This window comes from Ursus maritimus, unplaced genomic scaffold (genome assembly GCF_017311325.1).
Source record: "Ursus maritimus isolate PB19 unplaced genomic scaffold, ASM1731132v1 scaffold_22, whole genome shotgun sequence".
Taxonomy (NCBI): Eukaryota; Metazoa; Chordata; class Mammalia; order Carnivora; family Ursidae; genus Ursus; species Ursus maritimus.
The window spans coordinates 1,839,671-1,865,344 of NW_024424675.1; the positions used below are offsets into that span (position 1 = coordinate 1,839,671).

At 48.8% G+C, this 25,674-nt stretch overlaps 2 long non-coding RNA genes across 2 annotated transcripts in view; one reads left to right on the forward strand and one right to left on the reverse strand.

Annotated features, from left to right (window-relative positions):
* The window catches only part of LOC103677855, a 53,857-nt gene extending 33,043 nt beyond the window's left edge, over positions 1-20,814 (forward strand). Inside the window, exon 3 of the long non-coding RNA XR_572544.2 lies at positions 20,306-20,814. This is a non-coding gene — a long non-coding RNA (uncharacterized LOC103677855). The remainder of the gene's footprint in view (positions 1-20,305) is intronic.
* Positions 1,560-24,487, reverse strand: LOC103677856. Its single transcript, XR_572546.2, has 3 exons — positions 24,206-24,487; positions 23,487-23,789; positions 1,560-3,158 (listed from the first exon to the last, which is right to left on the reverse strand). It is a non-coding gene; the product is annotated as an uncharacterized LOC103677856 (long non-coding RNA).
* Positions 24,488-25,674: the final 1,187 nt, after the last annotated feature.

A 25,674-nucleotide genomic window follows, 5' to 3' on the forward strand; every position in this document is an offset into this window, starting at 1 on the left:
AAGGAAATGGAGTCAAAGGAAATTTTGTCGGGATTCACATCTTCTGACTTCTCTAACTTGCATGTTGCTCAGAAAACCAAGCCCGGCCTACATTTTCCAAGCCTATGATGTGGGAAGCCTGGAATGTTGGGCCACTTGAAGATGGCCCTCTGAATTTTGTCCCCCACGCTTCTGCTCTTCTGGGGCTGTGGGGAAAGTGTGTCACAGGAAGCTGAAAACACTGAAGAAGCAAAAGGACCTGATAAGCCGTGTGGAAGTCTTGGCAAAAACCATTTGCCTTTCTAGTTCTTTTTACTTCTGCTGATAACAATGTTTGCCCCTCCCCTGCGTGTGAGTTGAAGGGCCTCATTCCCTGAAGGGTGAGAAGATGGATCCCACATCGGCACCCATTCCATCCTCTGGGCTGGGTGCAGGCTGGGGCATGAGCCTGACTCACAGAGGACCTGTGTCTCAGGCTGGGACCCCCTAAGCTTCCCCTGAGGTAAGTTAGCTTGGAAGTCGAACCCCGGAAGTGTCTGCTGGGAAGCAAAAGGATGAGGTGGGGACATAAGGGAGCTCGAACAGCTGCTTCTGTGAGCAGAGCACCCCTGGGGCTCAGTCTTGCTGGGCCTAAGTTCTGTTGCAGTGACAAGGTTGGGATATTTGTGCCCAGGCCCTCATCTCTCACTGGCTCAGGACTCTTGCCAGGGATGTTAGCCTCAGGGAGCCCAGGGCACTCTGGGTGAGGAGTGCTGAGGGGCTGCAGATGGGGCCCCAAACAGGGAGGTGACACCCATCATCTCCAGCGTCTTTGGGTCAGAGCTTCTTGATCACAGGTCACTCTGCAAGTGTCACCCTCTGTCCACAGACCAGCTTCAGCATTACCTAAAACACGGGCTGAGAAGCTTAATTGCGTCCAAATTCCGCTGACCCAGAGCTTCTACACCCCACGCTCTGTGCCCCACATATTTCCCTAATCCCACCCCAAGAACTTGCCCTGCTCAGAAAGACTGTGCCTCATCTCCTCAAAAAGCCTGCCCACTGCCCCGCCCTCATCAGCCCTCCCACGGCATGGCCTAGAGAAGGGCCAGGCAGCGTGTTGTCCCCTGAGTTATGCAGAAGTGTCTCCAGGGCGGACTGCATCTTCAGCCTCCTTCTGCTTCCCACAGTACTCGGTGGACCAAGCCTTGGGCTGAGAAACGGGGGGAATGGCTGCCTCCAGATTGCGGGCAAGGCCTGGAATGGAGTCTGCTGAGGCCTGCCACACAGACTGTGCACATACCCCCTGACACTGAGGCAGGCGGTGTTATCTGCCCTTTAGGGACCAGGACTCAGGCTCCAAGGTGAGCCCCATATACCTAGGCTGCAGAATGACCCACGATGCCCAGTGTCTCACCGCCACACCACCTGCCTTGACATCTGAGCTTTGGTGTCTTGTCCACAGAGTGACACTGTTGGATGGGATTTGTTTTTTCCAAACTTTTTAAAAAGATTTTATTTATTTATTTGACAGAGAGAGAGACAGCCAGCGAGAAAGGGAACACAAGCAGGGGGAGTGGGAGAGGAAGAAGCAGGCTCCTAGCAGAGGAGCCTGATGTGGGGCTCAATCCCAGAACGCTGCGATCACGCCCTGAGCCGAAGGCAGACGCTTAACGACTGCGCCCCCCAGGCGCCCCCCATACTTTTTATTTTTTAAATCATTAATCTCATACTTGTTTACCTTAATATATACAGAGATCCAGTATAAAAACACAGAAACAACATGATCTGGTTGGGGTGAGAAGGGGGGCCCTGCCCTTGCCCACCCCCCCTTACCTTCTTCCCAGCTTAGGCCCTGCAAGGGTCTGAGCGGCACAGCCAGAGATCCCGGGACCCACCAGGTCCTAATGGTCTGAGTCTGGCTCCTGAGGTGTGGCCTAAGGGCACGTGAAGAGGAATCACCAGGAAGTCAGTTACAAAGGCCCCTTTCTGGGCTCCCCACTTTCCCTTCAAATCAGATCAGGCGTGGGGGCAGGATGGGGCACGGAAATCTGGGATTTTAACTAGAGCCTGTGTCCATTTTGGGGCAAACTACACTTTGAGAACCCCACACTTCGACCTCCTGGATGTATTTTATAAAAGTAGAGAAGGAAAATATCCCATGCTGGAGCTCAGTGCATGGAGAGAACTGAACGGGCTGAGGAGGCTGTGGGCAGTCGGTGGCTTCTCTGCAGTCAGGGGACATGTTGACTGTGTCTTCTTTGGATGACGTAATGATGGAGACCCTACATTTGCAGGGTGACTGCAGGCCATGGCACCTGGCCTCTGTGAATGGCCCTAGAAGGGCCCTTCTCCTTCCTTGCCTCTGTCTCCAATTTTCAAGCTCACCTCTGCCTTCCAAGGTCACCCTTACTTAAGGGACACATCCTAGACAGGGGCAGACAGTGGGCACCTGGGACAGAGAGGGCCCTCCATGGCCCCTGGATGCTTGTATGTGGCCTACTCCTGGAAACCCAGTCCTAACGGGTGCTACAAGGAGGGTCTCCAGTCCTCGTGTTCACCGCCCCACTCCTAGGGCCAGCACCCATCACACAGTGGGACTCTTACTGGGGTCCTTCTTTGCTGCAAGTGTAGTCGAGGACACTCCACATCCTCAGCTTTCAGAGTCCTATCAAGGTCATCACATGGGGAAAGGGAAGCCACCCTAGCATCCTTGGTGAACCCCACCCTTCCCCTGCAAGTGAGAGAGACAGTCGGCCACATGGTGGAGGGTGAGTGTTGTTTTTCCGTCTGTCCTTCTGTCCTGATCAGCTCACTGAGAGAAGAGGAGAGAGAGGAGCCCCAGTGTTCACCTGCACCAGGGGGCCTGCTTTTCTGAAGAGGAAACGCATCCCAGGCAGTGGTCTTAGTTGATGGGGCCAACGTAGAGAAGTACATCCGAAGGTGGGGTCCACCTAGGCTTCCAAGTGTCTGGACTCAAATGCTTGTCTTCTGAGTATTTATTGAGCAGTGCCAATTCAGAGCTTGAAAGCTGGTGTTTGAATCCTGGCTCTGGTGCTAATTAGCTGTGTGATCTTGGGTAAGTCACATGATGTCTCTGTGCCTCACTTACCCAGTCTGTACAACAGGGCTGATAACACAGGCTTCTTCATCAGTTGCTAGGAGAACTGGAGGTGACATGTACAAAATATATTCAATGCCTGGGACAAAATAAGAACTAGTTAGCTTTTTGCCATTATTATTATTATTATTATTATTATTATAATCACTAATATTAGTCTGCTTACAGAATAGGAAGATGGGCACTGCTCTTTCTGTGTCTAGAGCAGAGTTGTTTTTTTTTTCTTATCAACTTTATTGAGAAATAATTGATGGCCAATAAACTATTTATTTTTTATTATTATGTTATGTTAGTCACCATACAGTACTTCATTAGTTTTTGATGTAGTGTTCCATGATTCATTGTTTGCATATAACACCCAGTGCCCCATGCAATCCATGCCCTCCTTAATACCCATCACTGGGCTTAACCCATCCCCCCCACCCCTTCTCCCCTCTGAAACCTTCAGTTTTTTCCCCGTGGTCCATAGTCTCTGATGGTTGGTCTCCCCCTCTGTTTCCCCTCCCTTAATTTTTCCCTTACTTCTCCTAATGTCCTCCCTGCTATTCCTTATGTTCCACATAAGGAAACCATATGATTATTGTCTTTCTCCACTTGAGTCATTTCACTTAGCATAATCCCCTCCAGTTCAACCCATGTCGATGCAAATGGTGGGTATTCATCCTCTCTGATGGCTGAGTAATAGTCCATTGTACATATGGACCACATCTTCTTTATCCATTCATCTGTTGAAGGGCATCTCAGATCCTTCCACAGTTCGGCTATTGTGGACATTGGCGCTATGAACATTGGGGTGCAGTGGCCCTTCTTTCCACTATATCTGTATCTTTGGAGTAAATACCTAGTAGTGTGACTGCTGGGTCTTAGGGTAGCTCTATTTTTAACTTTTTGAGGAACCTCCATACTGTTTTCCAAAGTGGCTGTACCAACTTGCTTTGCCACCAACAGTGTAAGAGTGTTTCCCTTTCTGTACATCCTCTCCAACATTTGTTGCTTCCTGCCTCATTAATTTTTGCCATCCTAACTCATATAAGGTGGTATCTCACTGTGGTTTTGATTTGAATTTCCCTGATGGCTAATGATGTTGAACATCTTTTCATGTCTGTTAACCATTCGTATGTCTTCTTTGCAGAAGTGCCTGTTCATGTCTTCTGCCCATTTTTTGACTTGATTATTTTTTTTGGGGGGGTGTTGAGTTTGAGAAGTTCTTTATAGATCTTGGATTCCAGCCCTTTATCTGTAGTATCATTTGTAAATATTTTCTCCCATTCCATGGTTTGTCTCTTTGTTTTGTTTACTGTTTCCTTTGCTGTACAGAAGACTTTTGTCTTGATGAAGTTCCAAAAGTTCATTTTTGCTTTTGTTTCCCTTGCCTTTGGGGATGTGTCTTGAAAGAAGTTGCTGTGGCTGATGTCAAAGCAGTTACTGCCTGTGTTCTCCTCTAGGATTTTGATGGATTTCTATCTTACATTGAGCTCTTTCATCCACTTAGAGTTTTTCTTTGTGTATGGTGTAAGAGAATGGTCGAGTTTCATTCTTCTGTATATAGCTGTCCAATTTTCCCAGCACCATATATTGAAGAGACTGTCTTTTTTCCATTGGATATTTTTGCCTGCTTTGTCAAAGATTAGTTAACCATAGAGTTGAGGATCCATATCTGGGCTCTCTATTCTGTTCCATTGATCTATGTGTCTGTTTTTGTGTCAGTACCATCCTGTCTTGGTGATCACAGCTTTGTAACATAGTTCAAAATCAGGCAACATGATGCCCTCAGCTTTGTTTTTCTTTTTCAACATTTCCCTGGTGATTCAGGGTCTTTTCTGGTTCCATACAAATTTTAGGATTGTTTGTTCCAGCTCTTGACATGATGCTTTATGTGGAAAACCCAAAAGACTCCATCTCCAAATTACTAGAACTCATACAACAATTCAATAATATGGCAGGATACAAAATCAATGCACAGAAATCAGTTGCTTTCCTATACACTAACAATGTAACTGTAGAAAGAAAAATTAGGGAATTGATTCCATTTACAATAACACCAAAAACCATAAGATACCTTGGAATAAACCTAACCAAAGAGGTAAAGGATCTATACTCTAGAAACTACAGAACACTTATGAAAGAAATAGAAGAAGAAACACAAAAAATGGAAAAACATTCCATGCTCATGGATCGGAAGAATAAACATTGTTAAAATGTCTATGCTTCCCAGAGCAATCTATACTTTCAACACCACCCCAGTCAAAATACCAATGGCATTTTTCAACTACATCCATTTAAAGTGTACATTTAAAATGTATCATTCAGGGAATTCAGATGGCTGCATACACCTGTGGTACCACCAGCCCTGTCAGGATACTGAACATTTTCATCAACTCCAGAAGATCTTTCCGTCCTTTTGGAGACCAGACCCTCTCATTTCCAGGCACACGTGACCGCTGACCAGTGTTTAGTCATTAGAGATTAGTCTTCATTCTATGTGAATGAATCACATGTGCACTTCTTCTTTTTTTTTTAAAGATTTTTTTTAATTTATTTATTCGACAGAGAGAGACAGCCAGCTAGAGAGGGAGCACAAGCAGTGGGAGAGGAAGAAGCAGGCTCATGGCGGAAGAGCCTGATGTGGGGCTCGATCCCATAATGCCGGGATCACGCCCTGAGCCAAAGGCAGACGTTTAACCGCTGTGCCACCCAGGCGCCCCTGGACTGACATTTCTTAAAGATAAGTAGTTCGTTTATTGTTTTTCCTGAATACAAACTGGAATTCACAGTGAGATACCAGCATACCCAGAAGCATGGCTCAAACTGAAAGATTGCCCATCCCAGGTGCTGCCAAGACCAGGGAGCAGGTCTCTCCTCCCTGGCTGTGGGGATGTACAGAGAGATGTCCAGCCTCTTTGGAACACCATTTGCTAGTTACACATATACCTTCCACCCCAGCTGAAACCACCCAGATAGCTGGGGAAATGGATGAGTTCCTGACTTTCGGATGCACACAACTAGTGTTATTTGTTTTTTCTTGTGAAAATAACCACATGCACCTCCAGCACCTCACACAGCTCTTGCCACAGCACAGCCCTTGCCTGGTCTTTAACACGCCTTGGTGGACGTGCCCAGCGGGGTGCTGTGTGAGCAGTGAACAGCAGTGGCCTCTGGCCTATGCATGCCAGATGCTGAAACTTAACAAGGGGACCACGTTACACGGTATTTCCTTGTAGAGCTGCGTACAAGATACACAACTAAGATCAAGCACATTAGCTATCTGTAAATACTCCAGTCCACCCCTACCCCACACACGTTTCCACAACTTTATCACTGCAGACCAGTTTTGAAGATAAAGTTAACACAGATCAAATTAGATAACATTCAAATCTTTGGAATCTATCATAGAAACACAGATGTGTTTTCCCCATTGTAGCCTACAACGTCAAAAAGTCTTGCTCATAATTTATCATTGGCAATGAATTCCCAACACTGAGGCAGCTGTGGGTCACTCATCCAAGGACCACACTGTGATGTCTGGCGAGCTACCAAAGCATATCAGAATACATGGAACACTCCTGAGATCCAGGGAGAGGTTAGCCTCCTGTCCCAACTCCAAGGCCCTGTCACCTCCTCGCTACAGACCTTGGTCAGAACACCTTCTCCCTCTGGATGTAAGTGGCTTCCTCTATAAAATGGTAAAACAACACAAGAAACCAAAAGTAGACCAGACCAAAACAAAGTAACACAAGAACTCCTACCTTGCCAACAGTCTGTGACCGCCCAGTGCGAATTATAAAAAGCTGTGCAGGTCAGCTGCACTGTCTCCACTCCTCAAGGAACCATAGGTTCATAGATGTGGTGGGTGCATTCCTGGCCAAATTCTATACTCCTCCCTGGACCCCCTCTGCCAGGTGACTTTGCTGGGCCTTCCCACCTGGGCAGAGTGACTGTCCTGACTCCTGACCTCTGGCTTGGCCATGAGACTGGCTTTGCCAGAGATGTGTTAGTAAACATGATGTGACAGAAAGCACAGGATGGACATGTGCCCTTGGATTTGGCCTCAGCCAGACAGCCTGGAGCAGAGCTTCTGACCCTGTCGAAGCACACATGAGCCCAGCCACGTGAGATATTGGCCAATGTCCCCTGGCCCTCAGACATTCAGATTACAATAATATGTGAGCACTGTTGGAGTCTTAGGAGGGTTTGTTACACAGCAATTGCTAACTGATACAACAGAGTTATAAGACATTGCCGTGTGCAATTGTATTATGAGGGAGAAAATGAGCAGCGTCCTGAGTTTCCAAAGGGGGACATATTTACCATCGAGTTTAGAAATCATGGAGGAAGAATCTCTGGAGTTGTCCTTAAGGACATGTAGGAGAGGTCATGGTGAGGAGCAGGACAGGGATGACAACCATTCTGCAGGCACGGGGCTTTGGCACCCATGTGCTCAGCTGGGAGGAAGGGGAGGGGCCACGAAGGAGTGGGAATTTTTTACCTTACCTCTCACTGTCTCTGAGTGCAGCCCTTTCAAGCCCTGTCCTCAGGGCAGCATCCAGGGCTGCTGGGACCAACATCCAGCACCACCACAGCTCCCTACTCACTTCACCAATAGGCAGACCATTGCTTCCTGGAGGAAAATTTGGCTTCTAGGATTTGGGGAAAGCTGCTCTTGTGTCTGTTTCTCCATCAGCTGGTTACTCCCATCAGCTTGATAGATGGAGAAGGGGCTCCAGGGAGTTGGGGGGAAATCAGGAGCAGATCCAGGAAGTTGAGAGAAGACAGCATCCTGGGGAGGGGGGGAGGTCACAGTGGTTCACACTAGGACACCTAGTGAGAGGGCACAGAGCCCTAACTGTGGCAGGGTCTGGGAGTGCTGCGAAGAGAAGGGAGGAATTAGGAGCAGCCTCTATAGATCATGCCAGAAGTTTGCCTCCCACAGTTCCAGGTGGTGGGATTCATCTATTCAAGCAGCCGATGTTTCCTGAGTGCCGGCTGCATGCCAGTCCCTGTGCCTGCTGCCCAGTGTGGAGCAGAGAGCATAGCCCGCCCATGTGCTCCTAGCCAAGGGATACACGCTGAAAACGTGCAGCTGAGTTTTGTCACTCCTGCACGCTTACTTCTCCCTGTTCCATGGGAGGTGAAGAGCCTTTCGGAATTTCTTCCTTTCACAAACAGTCGCAAAACATGGCAGCATAGCAGGGACCTTCCTAAGAGAGTTGATGTTGAAACAACTGAATTCTGCCCACAAGAGGCTCGTGTCGGAGCTACCAAGAACCCTGAGGCCACAAGGAGCCCTGCGCACTCTGGGCATAGCCTAGTGCTGGGAGTTTCTTAGCACCCATCAACCCACCTCCCACAAAACAGATCCTGGGACAAGGGCTTGGGTGTAGGTAGCTTACTTGGGAGGTGGTCCCCAGATGCACAGGTGAGGGAAGCCGGCCTGGAGAGGGAGGATGTGGTGCAAGTGTGTCAATGAGCACGTTACTCCTGGGATGGGTGCCACAGGTCCCTCTAAGGAACTGGGTGGGACTCATCTCAGGGTCATCTGAGTGATGGGGAGGCCTCTACTGATCCCAGGCCCTTGTGTGAGTATTGTCTTGGGGGCTGAGCCAAGCCCCAAGCAGAAGGCCTCAGAGAAGGCTGGCTCCCGATTCCATCACAGTGGCTGGTGGGCAGACACCCACTGGGTGTGATGAGGGAAACAAAGGCAAGAGAATGTAGCTTAAATTAAATCTCTTTACAGCTTACTGCCCACTGATAGATAACCTGAAATGTGCAGAGTGTGACCTTCGTCAAGGAACTCATGGCTGCCTTAGTCCCTTAATGCTTATGTTTTATTAAAGACTAAAAGTAACCTTATCTTAATGGTAGCTAGCCCCTCAAGGTCCTGAGAAAGGCTTGCTTCCAAATTCCTTAGAGACTTGTGCTATCCCTAACTCCCACTAATGAAAAAGTATATAACCCGTCACTCCTCACAACCTTAGTGCAGCTCTTTCTGCCCACGTGTCCTGTCCCCGTGCTATAATAAAATCACCTGTTGGCACCAAAAAAAAAAAAAAAAAAATCTCAAGAATTCTTTCTTGACCATTGGGCTCTACGATCTCACATCATCCCATAGCAGGTGGAGGACCTCAGGGTGAGGCCACATGGCAACTGCTCTGGTGTTCACAGCCACGGACACTGCAGGGCAAGTCTGATCTCAAGCTCCTTGCGAGTGTGCTGCAGGCATGGGGAGAGAAGGCTGTGACCACCCTCCGTCACTGCTGGTGGGGCCCTGAGGGAGACGAGACCGTGACCATCCTCCATCACCCCTCGTGGGGCATCTGGGAGCAACTCCTGAAGCTACCACATCTCCGTGCTCTTAACTCATATACTTCATTAATGAACTTACTATCCAACAGCATTGACCAGTGCCTCCCTGCTGGGGACAGCTCTGGGTGCTGCAAATATCATGGGTGGAACAAAAATCTTGGCCCTTGAGAGGTCTTCATTCTAGGATGGCAACAGACGGTAAGCAGAGAAAATAAGGGCTATGTAGGAAAGCAAAGAAGTGTAGGGGCAGGAGATGGAATCCTTTGGGCAGGTGCTGAGCCAGGCTGTGTCAGGAGGTGGTGGGGCAAGGCTGTGAGGATTCTAGGAACAATGAGGAGACCCTGTGTGCTGTGGAAGTGGAGGGCGGGTGGGGCAGGAAAGGGACTTGGGGTGGCCCAGGGAGGCTATCAAAAGGACTTGGGATTCTGACCCAAGTGTGAGAGAAGCCGGGGAATTTTGTCACAGGGCTGTGTGGCCATCTGAGAGGTACTTTGAAAGGACTACTTTGCATGCTGCTGGGACACAAGCCACAGGGCAAGGGGGAATGGGGTGACCCATTAGGTGTCCATGGCCACCATCTGGGCCAGCATGGAGGTGGCCTGGGCAGGAAGGGAACAGGGCTGCTGGAGAGGATTGAACATGCAGGGTGGAGGGACTGGGCTGCCAGTAAGTGAATGGGAGAGAGAGGACAGTTTGGTGAACGGGCACGCCAGAGGGAGAGCAGCCTCAGGTGGGTTGGCAAGGTAAGAGTTGAGTTTGACCCCGGGGAGGTGGGAAAGCCTTGAGGTATAGAGCGGGAAACCAGCTCTGCTTTGTCCCACATGCATGCTCTGGTGGGTTACTGTGGGTGGGTGGCTGGCCGCTGGGTCGGCGTGTGCATGCAGACACAGCCTCGGCTCTGGAGGAGGAGGGATGATGGGCAGAGGCCATCGAGGGTGGTACCCTCTCTCCTGACACATTCACAGTTTGTGGAACTCAGTGCTTTGACAGATGAGCCTTCTGGGATCATATACCCAGCATGGAGACAGCTTTATTGTTCCAGGCACAGGAAGGAAGGATGTGATCTTACCGAGGAGTCTGCCTGCTGGCATCTGCCATGTTGTCTCCTCCTGCCTCACAGTGCTCCTCTTGGCACTGGGTGTGACTGACTTGTTGTCGTCCTCTTGCTAATCCTGCCTCTGCCTGAAATGGGCACATTGATCCCAAATGCTAGTGGGAATGAGATGAGGGCTGGGAAGTGGGGGCTGGTCTGCTTTGTTCCCCGGGCAGTCCAGGGGCATCTAGGTATCATATAAATAAATGAGTATGTGAAGCTTCTCCCATGCCTGGATGAAATGGCCAGTGCCCTGTGCAGCAGGACAGTCCAGGCTGGGGAGACAAGGAGAGTCTGTAGCCCAGTGGCTGTGCAAATCAATGCTGCCTCCTCTCAGCTGTGGTCCCGTCCTGCTGCGTGAGCAGCCACGGGCCCCGCGCAACCCAGTCCCAGGAGCTGATGTCCACTTTACATGGGAGCTCTAAAGCTGAAAATTCTCTCAGCCTAAAGTGACCCTGGTGGTGCCCCATTTACAGACGAAAACCTGGGCCCACCAAGGCCAGGCCTCTCAGCGTAGCCTGGCAGGTTGGTCTTCCCCCTGATAACCCGTGTTGTCTGCTCTCTGTACGGCGGGCCCCTAGTTAGATCTGCGATCCCAGGCCCAGGCCCTGAGCTGATTCAAGGGTCCTTCCTTCTTTTGCCCTGTCGTTTGCCTTGGTTATTCTCAGCCTTCTCTGTTTCTCAGCCCCTACCTGGGGCCTCTCCCCTGGGGTTCACTGGGTGACTGGTTTTGGCTGCAATCTGGGTTTAGCCACAGCTTCTTGGCAATGACCCCCAAAGATCCGGGACATGGTGCTTTGTTCCACCTCCAGGACTGTGCAGATGTTGGTTTCACTTTAAGCTTCAGCATCTGAGAGAGGTTTGTTCTTCTGAGAAGCAGACACCAAGATGGGATTGACACAGTTATGGGTAAAATGGTGTCCCCCACCCCTTAAAAATTCACATGTTGGAGTCTTACCTTCCAGTACCTCAAAATGTACCATATTTGGATGTAGGGTCCTAAGACCTCACCTTGGAAGTCCCCTAACATCACCTCAGCCATTCTCTTGGCCAGGCCAATCACCATGGCCAGCCGGGACTCTAGGGGAGGGAAAGAGACCTCAGCATGCAGTGACTAGTGGGGAGCACTGAGCTCAGCAGATGGAAGAGGTGAGGAAGGACATGCATACATCCAGATAGATGCATCTCGGTGTCCAGAGGACTCCCAGGGCCCCTGGGTCCTGGAGACTGAGACCCAAGGTGACCCCATGGAGCAGCACTGCCCGCCACCCTGGCCCTCTGGACCACACTGTCGTGTGGGAGAGCACTGGACTTTTGTTCTGGTGGATACACTGGCCTTGTGAGTCTTGTTTGAGCAGCTTGGCTTGCTCTTGAATCCACATGGCAAGAACGACGGGGAACTGGTGCTTTAGGAAGACGAGATTGGCAGGGTGATGGAGAGTGAAATGGAAGAGAATGGGAATGAATAGCAGGAGGAGATGCTGTCTGGCTTTCCCACCCTGCGTCCTGGGGTCTCATCCAAGTGTCTATCACTTGACATTTGAAGCTAGGATTCTCACTTGGGTCATCGAAGTCTGCAGATTCTCCCATTGGTGGAGGGAAGCTGGATATTAAAATCCACGGAACAGAACTAGAGGATGGGCCCTGGCACATATCAAAAGCACTATTTTGAGAAATTTGGCTTATTATCTCCATAGTTACTGCTTATTAGCTTCGGCTTTCCAGAGACTGTTTCAGCATCCAGAAATTAAGGAGAGGAAGTTTCTGATGGAGGCCATGGGGTTGCATTTCAGCCTATGCAGATCCAAGCTCCATAGTCTAGGAGGGGTTCCCCAGAGAGCTGCATCCTCACATGGAAGGAGGGGGAAGAGAGCTCTCTGGTCTCCTTTATGAGAACACTAGTCCCATTCCTGAGGGCTCCAGGTTCATGACCTAATCACCTCCCAGAAGTTTTACCTCCTAACACTCTCACATTGGGGATGAGGTTTCAATATATGAATTTTGGGGAAACACAAACATTTAAGCCACGGAATTTTCTTTTGGCAATGCAGAGAAAGATTGACGGTATTTTCAAAAATTGGCCCCAGCAGTATTTCTGGTCCCACATGCTCCTCCAGCGACTCCTCCTCGTCACTGCCCATCATAAGCCAGAGCCCATGTCCCTTCTCCTTGCCCTGTAAGTGGGCCTTTGTGCCCATCTCAGTGAACAAAATGTGGTGGAGCTAAGTGATGCTGCAACACTTCCAAGACTAGGTTGTGAAAGGACATGAAATTCTGTCTGTACCTCTTGGGTCATGTGCCTGGGGTGGCAGCCCTGAGCAACAGCCCTGGGTGACTGTAGGAAGTCTGCCACGCTCCAGCTCCAGAGACTATGTGGAGGGATGCCCAGCACCCCCAGCCCAGCACTGGTGAAGGATCCCTGCAGCCCAGCCCCCATCATAGTCCAGTGGAGCAGACACCAGAGGTCTCCACTGAGTGCCCAAATTTCATATTTGAACAAAGTGAATGTTGTTGTTTATATATCAGACTTGGAGAGGTTTGTTAGGCAGCAATACCTGACTGGGAAAAAAGGAATTTCAGAGGCAAAATTGCGAATGGGTTTCTAATGTGCCAACATAGAATGTTTCTTCCTAAAGCCAACTTCATACATACATAGTGTGGTGTATGATTTGAAGGATGAGGGGGAAGTCTCTGGCATTAAAATATTATCTCTACCGGCCTTCGTTGATGCATTTTTAATAACTTACAGAATTTCATCCACTAGGCTGGGGCCTTTTACCTTATTCTGGTCCCAGTCCCCCAAAAGTATAGCAAGTCATTTACACTTCAGCATAACTGAGTGAGGAGGTGATCTTTCCAAAGCAGAGGCGGTGGGTGCCTGGAGAAGAGCAGGAGGAGTCTGCTCACCTAAACATTGCTTTTGCTTTTCCCAACATTTCCTAGGCTGGCCCAGAGCATATCCCTGTTTTGGTCAAAGCTGGGGCCTCCTTTGATGGGACAGCTATTCTGAAACTCTCACTCGGCCTCCATGGCTGTCCACCTCCACTCAGTGCCATCTGGGGCTCCCTCCTGCCCAGGGTCAAGCTGCAGCTTTTCTGAAAAAGCGTCACACCTAGTAGGCTCAGGGGTCAGTCTTCCTGGGGACCCTGCTCACTGTCCTCTTGCTCACCGTTTCCCATGGGCCTGCTCCCATATGAGAGCCTCTTCTTTGCTCTCCCCTTAAACTGATAACATATTTATTTCAGACCTTCTGCTTTTCAATTCTCAAGTAAGCTCCATTCACTCCACATTCTGTACTCACCTGGCCACCAACCTTCCCACCTAATGTGGCCTCGAGATGCTAGGCATAGATCTGTCTCGGGCACCACATTGCCTGCTCCTCACTCAGCCCATGACCCCACCAGAGGGTGAGTGACGGCTGCAAAACAGGCAGGCCCCATGCCAGGGCAAAACCTGCTTCTTCTCCACCATGTTGGTTGTGTTAAGACATCACACAATAGGATGCAAGCCCTGCTAGAGAACATTCTTAAAATCACAGTCTGAGTGAGGCTCAGGCGTGGTTATTTGGAAGCCATGGGCTGCGGCCTGTGGTAAAGTCCGGACTGAGGTGTGGTTGGGAGGCATTGGTGCTGCCGTGCTGAGGGGCAAGACTGCAATATCCTCTGGATCCCTTCCCTTCTCCCCTGGGGCTCTCTACAGCCCAGTGGGGCTCGGACCTTGTTCCAGCCCTTCCTCTGAGGAAGATGCTCACACCCAACAGGTGATTATTTTTCATACGGACTCCTGGACATCAGCAAGGCCATGACCACAAAATACCGGATTCCCTAATGGGAATTCCCTCAGACTCACAGCAGCCCACCACCCCAGCTCAGGCAGTGAAGGCATTTCCACTTTGCTCCAGACAGACGCCCAAATGGAAGCCTTCACTTATGGTTTCTGCAACATTCCCCAGGACCACCATTAAAATAATGCTTTTCCCTTCAAATCCAACACATAATGCAGTTATGCTACCCTTACCTCCTAGGGACATGGAAAGGCCAAACTTGAACAGGAAAATGCCTGTGGCAACATGGTTGAGAACATGAAAGGCATGCCTGCCTGTGGTTGGTGGCCCGCTCAATTCAATTGTGTATGCCCCAGGGCAGGCGTCCCCATGGATTCACGTGTCTACACACCAGCCCAAACGTAACATGATCACGTAAGCGTAACCAAGTTCAGCCCACCACTGACACGCAGGGTGTTCAAAGTCGGCCATGACCCCCACTACTGAGGAGGGAAGCACTATAAGAGCACATCAGCAAAGCTATAGAACATAAGTGGAAAGGTAAGCTTTGAAATTTTTGGAATTAGAGGATCATCTGAGTCTACTCCCTTATTTTCCAAGTGGGGAAACTAGCCCCAGAGAGGTCAAGTTTCCAGTTCAAAATCACACAAACCCAGTATCCCTTGTTTGAGTGCCTGGCCCACGTAGGAGGGATGACTGGACAAAGGCTCTACGCCCAAGGCCAGAGCAGGAGACTTGGGCCAATAAGTGAGTTATGCATAAACAACAGCAACGGAACTTGGAGTGGTCTGGCTCACTGGACAGCTCCGGCATGCTCCACACTCGGTCTAGATGTGCTCATCTGTGTTGGCTTGTCCCTTCCCTACCTCACTTCTCCACACCCCCTCATGCTGCTTCCTGGGATCCCCTCCACCTAACCTACAGGCACTGGAATCCACAACAGGGGGAAGTGAACCCAAGCTACTTCCATCCGAAGCAAGACTGAGGGCCCCATGGCTGGGGTCATCGTGGCCCCCGATGCTTTCCTCTTCATTTTGAGTCACTTGACTCATGTCACACAGCTATCAAGAGGTGGAGCTAGGATTTGAAACAGATCGTTAAGCCACGGAGCCCATACTGTTTGAAATTCCAGAGAAACTACTTCCTTGGAATGCATGTGTATACAAATAGAGAAAGTTGCGGAAGACTCACGGTGCCAGATAAACCAGGTGTGCCTGGGACCCAGGTGTAGGGGTGGCCACAGTACGGGTGTGCACTGAATCACCAGCTGGCCTCTCCTGTGCACGGCCAGATGACCCAGCAGCATGGCAGGATTTTGGAAATGATAGCAGCTGCTTGTGCAAGAAACTCCTTGCTTCTGTAAACCCTGGCCTCTCAATTAGTTCAGGGAAAAACATTACACTGGAATCAGTAGACTGGAGCTGGATCCTGACCCAAGGTATCCATTTGCTGTATGACTTGAGTGGCTTGCTTGACCATGCTGAACCTTCACTGCTTTGTAAACTATACTGTTTCCTTCAAGTATAATCAGAGGTCAAAGAAACCCAGGAGTGCTTCATGGAAGATGTCTCTCCTGGATTTAAAGCTGCAGTGTTTATGTGGGTGCCCAGGAGTGCTGTGGCCCCGACCGTAAATTATCCCATAGCCAAGATCACCATGTCAGAGAACTCAAAAGCAGAACCTTCACCCAGTTAGGGTTTTTGAGATTTATTCTGAGAGAAAGCTTTTTGGAGAAATGACTAGAAATTACTCTTATACAACAGCAAAGATGTAGCCATTTTTCAAAGAAAACTGAGTTTTCTAGTCAAATTAGTAATATCAACATAAGTAACTTATTGGAGAATTATTTGATTTGGATGACCCTTTATTTTCGTTTGGAAATTAGCAGAGGTAAGTTGATGTTTTTGGTTTGAATTTTCCCCCCTGTATTAAATATAATGCTCCCAAAGTGACATAACAAATATTTGGGGGAAAGCTTGAGGTTAAAAATTCAAAAATACTAAGAAATCTAAAAGTCTAGATCAACGTCTCAGAGACTTCAGTCTTGGGTTCTGTTTCCTGCAAGAATGTTTCTGCCTTGGGCCAGCTTTTGGTGAAAAGACAGAAGTAGGAATAGGAGTTAAGCCTGTTTGTTCTAGGGGTGCCTGGGTGACTCAGTCAGTTAAGCATCTGCCTTTGGCTCAGGTCATGATCCCAGGCTCCTGGGATCGAGCACCGCATCGGGGTCCCTGTTCAGTGGGAAGCCTGCTTCTCGCTCTCCCTCTGCCTCCCTCTGTTTATTCTCTCTCTCTCTCTCTCTCTCTCTCTCTCTCCCTCCCTCCCTCTCTCAAATAAATGAAGTCTTTAAAAAAAAATTCTGGACTGGAGGCTGCAGCCCAGGTCAGAACTGCTAAGGACCCTTGGAGCTGCATTTCCTTTGGGACACTCACACAGGACTGCTCTCTTGGTGCCAGCGAAACCAGAGGGCGTCCTTCCGGTTCTGTGGTGCTTTCTTGCCAAGCAAGGGCCACATGGGGCTGCAGCCACTACTGGCAGAGGGGTGCTCCCAGTGATTCAAGCAGGAGAGAGGACACCAATTCCCACCTTCACGAGAACTTGCACCGTGAGTCCTTTGCAGGCATGCTGTTGGTTGAAATTTAATTTTAGCAAGTTGACAGTTCCTCTGTTGTCCTATTAAGTCAATGTCATTAAATCAAACCATTTTGGCTTTTGAGTCCTGCTTGTAGCTTACTTGTAAATATTTTGGTTTGATAGTTACATGAGAAGTAAAGCATACAGTGATGGGGGAAGCACCTATTTAAGTACATGGTGGGAAATATGACCTCCTATAGCCCAAATACTATGGCATATATTTTAAAAGTGGCTCAAAAAGAGCCTGGCCCCTCAGATTAAAAATAAATAAATAAATAAATAAATAAATAAATAAATAAGAAGTGTTCTTGGTTTGAAGACTGAAGGACCCAGCTTAGGTCAGTGCCCATCCTTGGAGCAATCAGCCCGCATGGGGTAAGTGCCCTCACTGCAGGAACATGGCAGGCAGGAACACTCTTGGCAGGTGAGAAAGGACAAGGAGCAGTGCCACACAAGGGAGTTCCCTTCCCTTAGCTTCCAGCACTCTAGACCAGGAGACACAGGAGCTCACCTTGATCCAGGAACCAGAGAGAAGGTTGACCTCGGGACACCTGCTCAAAGGCAAGAGGTGGTAAGCAGCTTCCAGAATAGCTTCTGGAATGGCAGAGGGGAGCGAGGAAGGACTCTCTGCTCTGTTACTCACTGAGAGTGTGAATGTGGAGAAGGAAGTCTCTTTCCCAGAGCAAGTCTTAGTTTCTTCATTTGTGCCATGGGGATGTAAACATGATAACAGCAAAGCTCACTGCCCAGCTGGTTGTAAGGAGGCAATGCTCCCACAGATGCAAGTGGGGTGTGGCACAGAGTCGGTGCTCAGCAAATGCCATTCGGCCCCCTGGTACCCGACCTGCCGGTGTGCAGCAGGACACGCTGGCTTCTGCACACAGCCTGAGGCCCCACCCTGAACACTGGGAATGGCACGTCCTCTTCGTGGTTGCACATAATCTGATTTCATTAGGACAGAAGTGGCAGAGGGAGGTCAAGCAGGAGGAGAATTAAGTGCTCTGTGAGATGTCCAACTACAACTATTCTGGATTTTTAAAAACTGAAAGCTCTCTGAAGGCTGTAATACCTAGGCACGATTTTCTGAAGTCATTGAAATGGTGCTTTGCTTTCACAGCCTAACACAACTCCCCGAACAAATCTCAAATCCCAATCTCAATCCTGGCTGTTCTCTGCACTATTCCTCTTGCCTGGCTGCATGCCAGGTCCTGCTTCTCTTGGGGATCTCACAAGCCATGTCTCCAAGTCCTTCAAACAGCGACAGCATTCCAGCCACCAGCCGGAGATTCAACAAAGAGCTTTAACTGTCTACCTTAACTGGAATTATTAATATTTTTTTGCAGAATCTTGAGCTAAGGTGGCCAGTCCATCAGTCGACACTTATCAAACTCCTACTGTGTGCCCAGGACATCAAAAAGAGCTGGGGATGAGAGGGGAGTGGGATGACCTAGATGTTTATTTATTTAACATGTGTTTACCAGGAGGCGTGTGCACCAGTTACTGTTCTAGGTACTCAGGATGAGCCAGGAACACTGCAGGCAAGCCCCTGTCCTGGGGACTCGATATGGTGATAAGTGCTATGGAGAAAGATATAGCAGGGGACTGTGAGCAGGAGTGTGGGGTCATGGGATTCCTATCCATAGTGTGGGGAAGGGAGGCCCCCCTCAATAGGTGAAGGGAGTAAACGCCTGCAGGAACTGATGGCATTAGCTATGAAAATACCTGGAGAAAGAAAATCCCAGGCAGAGGGAATAGCAGGTGCAAAGGCCCTGAGGTGGTATGTGCTTGATGTACTCTAAGAAAAGCCAGGAAGCCAAAGGGGCTAGGAAGGGGTGGATGATGAGGTCAGAGAGGTGGTGGGGGCCAGATCATGCCTGAGCCTGCGAACAAACATATGTAAAGTGCAGGACAATAAATGATGCAGGTTTTAGAGCTACAGAGGCTCTTGTAAGTTTCCAGTAACATAATGTGGCAGGTGCTATGGGTCTCTGCTCCTGTCACTTGGGTTGCCTTGAGAGCTGAAAGCCTGGCTCCAACTGAACTTTCAAATCCAGTGCAGTTCCCAAGCTCCTGGAACAGCATGCCTGCATCCTCTCTCACCATGGAGTTCATGGTCCATGCTGCATTGAACCTACTGAGCACAGCCATTGCCACACCTGCCGGTCTTACTCTCTGCACACCTACCTCCCCATCCACCTGGAATCTAGCTGGAGCCCGTTTACCTGGTGGAGCACCTGGCACCTTGTGGAAACTTGTCAGTGTTGCTGGAAGCACCAGGAGAGCACATCAAGGACTGTGTGTCCAGAGTTGTCCAGCTCTTTGCTGCTACCCAGGGTGTGTTTTCCACAACACACAGCAGGCACATTTTCCCAGAGTATTTCAGAGTAGTTTGGGTCAAGGTTGTTTTAAATAACTTCCGTGGCACTTAAAAGAACTCCTTTGCTGTTTTCCCCCTCAGTCTGCACAGTGAGGGCTGGTTATTACTGAAGAGACTGGTGTTTTGGGCAGTGCTGTTGGTTTAGCAGACATGAGCATCCGGGCTTGCCTTCCAGCCACCGGCCTGGGCCCACCATGCAACATGCCGTGATGACCAATGAGTGACTCGGGCCTATTGCCTGCCCTGAGCAATTCCTCCAAGGAATGAACGTGAAGAGCAGAGACTGAGGCTTATCCCGGCTTCCCATGGCCCACCCAGACCTCAGGAAAGGATGGAGTTTGCTCAGCAGGTGGCCATGGAGTCTGAACTGGCCGCTTTCTACCACATATCAAACTCATGTGCCCCAAAGGGAAAAATCATGTGTGTGGGGGGCAGAAAATCCAGTTTCCTCTGAATGCCTGAGGCCAAGGGAGGGGAGGGGAGGGGAGGGGAGGGGAGGGGAGGGACCGCCTGAGTCACCCCTGCTTCCACCTCCCTTCTCCTGTGAGCTGAACTTTCAAAGCCCATTGGAGGTCACAGTGAGTGTCACGAAACTTGTGAAATCTCGAGGTGCTTTAGGGAAATAAATAAAGAGGAATTCAAGGTCAGATGTCTCAAGCAGCCCCATCTGCTCCTGAGGCATGTATAGATGTTTGCCTGACAACCAGCGGGCATGGCCACAGGTGGTCCCTGAGGTGTGCCAGGGCGAACCCACCAAAAGAAGTCAGGAAAGTGGGAATTTCAACTGCAGAAAAATGGGGCTTTGAACCCCAGAACCAACTTTGTATGCCAAGCTTGTGCTAGGTGCAGAACAAACACTGAGGACTTTCTAAGTAAAAAGCCCAGGTCAGGCGGGAGACCCCCCTTCTGCCTCTGTGCCCCGAGGAGGGCCCACGGTGCTGACAAGAAGCTGGAACACAGGCACGGTCGCCCCAAACCGCTCCGGGTCAGGAGGCACCAGTACACGTCTCCAGTTACAAATTCTCATTTTCTTTCCAGTTTAAAAACGTACTGTAATATGTATCACAGAAAGTTGGAGAAGACAGAGAAGAATTTGGGACAAAAAAGTCATCCATATGCCACCACCCTGAGAGTCACTGGTGGCAGATGGTGGATTTGGGTGCAGTTTCAGACATGCTGAGGTCACTCTGCAAAGAAGTTTAAACCTCGAATGTTAAAGGATAAACATTCCCCTCTATGTGCATAAGCAATTTGTGAACATAATGTAATTTTTGCATAATAAATCATAATGTGGTTACATGATAGTTTACTTAACCAGAATATTATTGTTGGGTTAATACAAACCCTGTTTTTTAAATTTCAATAACGATTAATGCAAAACACTGATTTGTAATTCAGATTATTCCCTTAGGATAGATTCCCTGAAAAGTTAATTATCTGTAGGGGCGCCTGGGTGGCTCAGTCGGTTTAGCGTCTGGCTCTTGATTTCGGCTCAGTTCATGATCTCAGTCTGTGAGATCAAGCCCTGCGCTGGGCTCTGCACTGGACGTTGGGGCCTGCTTGAGATTCTCTCCTTCTCCTTCTGCCCCTCCCCTTTCCCCCTTGCTCACGGGCATGCTAACTCTCTCTTTAAAAAAAAAAGTGATCATCTGTAGAAAAGCATAAGTGATTTTAAGCATGTGCACATATCCACACACATCTTGGATTCTAGTTTGGCTTCTGCTGCTAATTGGATGTTTCAGCTTGGTTAAATTACTTTATCTTTCTGGGTCTAATTTTTTGCCTTTGTGAAATGAGGGGTCAGAGCAAATGACCTCTAGGTTCCTTGCAGCTGGAGTGGAAAATGATTGTTTACAAATGGCTTTGCATGGGTATTTTCATAGTAGAATTTACTGATGCACGTAAGTGTATGTCTGCACCTATGCTCTTTGAGCATTTCTGAATAAAATCTGTTATCCTGAACATTTTTTCACATGTCCCCCCAGTACATGTGCATTTGTTTATAAATTACAATTACGCACTATGGTCAATTTAATATGAAGATTTGGTAAAGTTTTGTTTCTGCCTTATTTTTTAGAAAATGACACAGTCACTGGCTTGGGGTCCCTGCTGGGTGACCCCATTTATGTTGACATCTTCCTAATTTCCCAAAGTGGTGCTCAGTGTTCCCCTGATTGAATATTCAGGTATGAGGGTATGGGAAAGGCAGTGGCTTTAAAATTATAACTGAAGAGTATGCAAACAAGAGCCCAATTCTGTCACACATGCTTGAGCATAAAGACCAACTTGGGTCGGCTCTGGCCTTTCCAAACCTGCCCTCCCCTCAGATCATGAGGACCATCTAGTGTGGCTGGCATCTGTGGCTCTGCCTGTCCTGGTGAGGCGGCTTTCCAGCAGGTACACTAGTGGCTGGAGTGGCAGGAATGACAGAAGATCATATGATATTTTCTAGGCTCCTTTCTGTCTTCTTTTGACCCAATTTTCTCACAAGGCCCTGAATTAAGGGGTCAGAAATGCAAGAGTTCTCCAAAATTCTCCAGATACCTCGCTTTAAACCTGGAAGAGAAATTACCAGTTGAAGTCACAGATAATGTCCAGGAGCTACGAAGTATTAGCAGACTTGTGTGGTTGTGGATTTATATTCATTTGGGGAGATTCACTGACCAGCTACAGTGCAGTGAGCCCATGTTCCAGTTACATCTGGGAAAGGTGGGTGATTTCCATTCTCCAGGGATTTGGAGCAATCCCTCAAAACTCTGGACTCCAACTACCATGAAGCCCCTCGGCCCTCTACTGACTGTCCCTGTGACCAGCTCTGTGAGCCGAGAGCCTGGGCCACCTTCTTCCCTCTTAACACAACACAGTTTTAAAACCTGTTCATACTTCGCTACTTCTATTCTCACAGCATCATGGAGTTAGATCTGACTAACATCTTACCTGGGTATCACTGAAGACAGGCTCTGAAGGCAAGTGGGTCTCCCCTAAAGTTTTAAACTCACCATTAGCTTTGTGATAACTCAGCATTTCCGAGAGCAGATTCTTAACAAGTGATGTGTGACGAGAAAACAATTATGCAGAGTGAATGTCCTGTGATTTAGAGCAGTGCCGGTCCCTAGGGGCCAACAGGGGCCAGCGCACTCACCCTGAGCCACACAGCCCCTGGCTCCCACAGCTGCTTCAGCTCCGGAGACAATGACGAGGTTCCTAAGCCACAGGACACATGTGCTTTGCAGGGTATCTGAGGAGCCCTGTCACCACTTGGCGCAACAGCTTCTGTTTGATTGCTTAGGTGGTCCGCAGGCAGCAAAACCCGAGGGCCCCCACAAGGTCAAGCTGGCCCCCGCAGACAAACTGAAAGACATGTATTGTGTGTGCTCTAAATAATCACTGACAGGCAAGGCTCACACCGTTTCCTGGTCCTTGATTCTAATTGAATGAGCAATTTGACAAGCTTCCTGCAATCCCTCTCTTTGTACCAGCAGAACACCCTCGACTTCCATATTAGGCTCGAGCTGGAGCCCATGAGCTGAAGGGCAGCTCTGTACTTTCCCACTCTCATCTGCAGAGGTTGAACTAACGGTGGCCTCGCACTAAGACTCCATCAGTCCACACGTGTGTGTGTTTACCCCCCTGCACCCAGCACCGAACAGGCTCAGCCCTTAAGGGTCCTCTGGCTCGCATGCTACTCCCCTTTCCAACTAGGTTTCCAGAGCTGTGTGCCTCATTCACAGGGAGCTGGGGCCTGCAGCAGATTGTAAAATCTGGGGGAAATCCTGCAAGCTGGTTGTTAAATACGGCCATTATTAAAAATAAACTATGTAAACATAAATAAATAAATTGTAACCATTGTTTCAAACTTACGTGTGTCTGGTTATTTTTACAACAATCTGTGTTCTGCACCTGTAAGGTGGAAACGCTCCATGATAGTGTGTCCTCACATACCTTCCCTGCTCCCTGGTCGGTGTCATTAAGGCAGACAGAAACCAGCCACAGTAGAAGTATTTACACCGCGGACAGAGGCAAATGCTGTAAGTAGGGGCTGTTTTCCCCCCCTGGAGAGCATGTAATTAGTCATTTATCAGGACCCCTTCGCAAGAGTGTTCACAGGTCATTACTATGGCTTATACCGCCTTGCACAGTGTTGGGCACTTGGAGGCCAGGCATTCCTGAACAACATTCTGCAGAGAAGCCCCTCTGAAGGTTCTCTGGAATCTCTTACCTTGGGAGAACTTGCTGAGTGTCTCTGAGGGCAGAGCCAGGCCAAGATACTTGCAGATCCATCTCTACCTGTGTGGTCGCCTGTGTGGTGCTTCGGCTTGTCCCCAGCCCTGCCTGCCCTTCCATGTTGCTGGGCTTCGTACACCAGGAGTCATGGGCCAGGTGGCGTAAGAGGCAAAGGGCCTGGAGTTCAAAGCCTGCCTCGGTCATGACCTTGGCATAGGCACCTGGTTGCTGCGTAGCCCAGTCTCCTCATCTGTTAATGGGACGATCTTAGGGCTCCCTTTCCAGCATTGTCATGAAGCTAAGAAGACATAAAAGAGAAATCACCGGAGTAGTCATGACTGGTCTTACAGTAGCCCTGGCCTGACGCCCTGGCCCCCTCAATGGTGCTGCCTTAACCTTTCTGAGTAGGTGTTATCTGGCTTCCAAGGGTGTGACAGGGGTGCTGGAGGTGTGCAAGCCAGTACAGCACACTGCAGGGGCATCCAGGGTACACCTCGGCAGGCCTGGATAATATCAGAGGTAAAAGTTATTGTTTGGTCACAAAGCTGGGAGGGCAGCGTCAATCTGAATGTCCTAGGCCCACTCCTGTTGCAAGCCACAGGCTGACCGGGCCAGCCTCCACCCCTTGAGGGCTCTGGAGCCAAATCAGCACAGAGACCCTCATTCTGCATTCTTGCCCTGCCCTCTGCCCCCTGCCCCAGACCCAGGCCTCACCTCACAGCCTCCAGCCTCTGCAGCCATCATCTGTCCAGGCCTCTGGTCGTTTTTATCCGCAGGGTAATCGAGGTAATCGAGCACTTCAATCAGCACTCAGCTTCTAAAGCCAAGCAAACGTAATGTTTCCCAAACACCTTTTTACTTCAACAAAAGCGCCCTTCGTGCTGAAGTGAGAGTCTGCAGAGACGTGCAGCTGTCTGACAGGCCGTTATCAGAGTCAGGATGATTGCACAACACAGAAACTGAGGAGTTCCAAGCAGGCTGGGAAGGGAGAGAAATATTTCACTGTCATCACCTAATTCCGCATGACAGCCGTGAGTCGGTCTCGCCTCATTTCTTGTAATGGACGTGTTCCGGTGCCATTGGCCACGTAGATCTGTCTCTTTGAAGCAAATATGATTTCTCTGTTCATTTTCTATGTTGACGTGTAAGAGAGAGTTTTCATGGGAAGAAACGATTAGTCCCTTAAACTCTAGTCTTAAAGGACTGTGCCTTTGCCAATTTTCCCCTTGTAATTCTAACTTTTTATTTTGGACATTTTCAATCACATATAGAAGTCAAGGGAATAATTCAATAATACTCAGTAGCACAGTGACCTTCATGTGCCCATCACCCAGCTTCAGTAACTGCATGGCCAATCCCATCTCGCTTGCACCCCACGCATCAAATCCCAGGGGGTCGATAGCTCTCCTACAAATATTTCAGAAAATATCTCTAGTGGATAAAGAAACTTTAGAAGTATATAGTCTAATAGCAGTAACATACTTTAAAGAAGGATAATCATCATCAAATATCCAATTAAGATCACTATTGCCTTAATATTCCTATGACTGATCTCTAGGACTTGTTTGAATTGGGACCCAAATAAAGCTCAAAATAGCAATTGGCTGATATGTCTCCTAAGCCTCCTTTACTCTATAGGTTCCCCCCTTCCCCCCACCCCCGCCCCCACCCCTGACAGTTAAAGAAGCGAGTTAATTGTCTCGTAGAGCTTTCTACAGTCTGGATTTTGATGATTGCATCTCTGTGGTGTTTTTACCATGTCCTCCTAATCCTGTGTATTGTCTTCACATTGATGGTTAGATCTAGAAGCTTGGTCAGCTTCAGGAATGGGTTTGTTGGTTGGTTGATTTGTAAAGCCACGTCATAAGAGGTGTGGAGTACTTCTCTCAGGATGCACAGACTGTCCACTTATCTCTCTTTTTGCTCTGTTAGCAGCCGTTGCTGATCACTGCCGTTACTTGATGGGGAGACAGCCAAATATTTGTATTTTAATTTTATTATTATTATCTAGTTTATTAGCTGAAATATTTTCATAAAGAGAAAATTGGCTTCATCCATTATTGTGTTGCCCTAAGGTACAGTTTTTCTAGGAAAGGCAGGACAAATGCTTTCTTCTGTCCTTTAATTCATCTTTGCTTTCTTTCTTTCTTTCTTTCTTTCTTTCTTTCTTTCTTTCTTTCTTT